This window comes from Octopus bimaculoides, chromosome 3 (genome assembly GCF_001194135.2).
Source record: "Octopus bimaculoides isolate UCB-OBI-ISO-001 chromosome 3, ASM119413v2, whole genome shotgun sequence".
Classification (NCBI taxonomy): domain Eukaryota; kingdom Metazoa; phylum Mollusca; class Cephalopoda; order Octopoda; family Octopodidae; genus Octopus; species Octopus bimaculoides.
Window position 1 is genome coordinate 53,732,282 of NC_068983.1, and position 698 is coordinate 53,732,979.

The window sequence follows — 698 nt, forward strand, 5'->3', positions numbered from 1 at the left end:
GCTAGCTGGGGTGGGAGGGAAGAAGAGTTAAAAAGGATTTTTTTTATTTTTGGTTGGTCTGTGACTTAGTCTGTCATGGTTCACTGGTTTTTGGGACTGGTTTTGTGCACATCTCTATGTGTGTGCGTATATATGTGTGTTTGTGCCCGTGTGTGTGTGTGTCGTTTTTATTGGTCCCAGAGTTTATTGTGGAATGTGTATATGAGTGTGTGTTTGAGTGTTTTTTGTGTCGGTGGGGATGTTAGGTGTGTGTACGTGAGAGTGTGCGTATATCTCTTTGTCTGAGTATGTATGTGTTGTTTTGATCGTCCTTGTGGTGTGTGTGTGTGAGAGCAACCGTATGTATGTGTGAGGGTGTGTACGTATGTGTGCGTATGTGTGTGTATGTGTGCATGGGAGTGTTTTGTGTGAGTGTGGGAGTGTGTGTGTGTGTCTCTCTGTCTGAGTGGGTGTGTTGTTTTAAATATCCTTGTGGTGTGTGTGTGTGTGTGTGTGTGTGTAAGCAAACGTATGTGTGTGATGGTTCATATGTATGTGTATGTCTGTATGTGTGCGTGTGTGGCATGTGTATATGAGTATGTGTGTATTTTATCTATGGTAGGATGGTGTGTGTATGTGTGTGCACGTTTGTGTGAGTGTGTATGTGTGTGATTAATATTTGTTAGGGTGTTGTGTGTGCGCATGTATGTGTATGTGTA

At 42.7% G+C, this 698-nt stretch overlaps 1 protein-coding gene across 4 annotated transcripts in view; it reads right to left on the bottom strand.

Moving 5' to 3' along the window:
* The window catches only part of LOC106880479 (sodium-coupled monocarboxylate transporter 1), a 177,370-nt gene that overhangs the window by 84,567 nt on the left and 92,105 nt on the right, over positions 1 to 698 (bottom strand). The gene's annotated exons all lie outside the window — the stretch shown is intronic.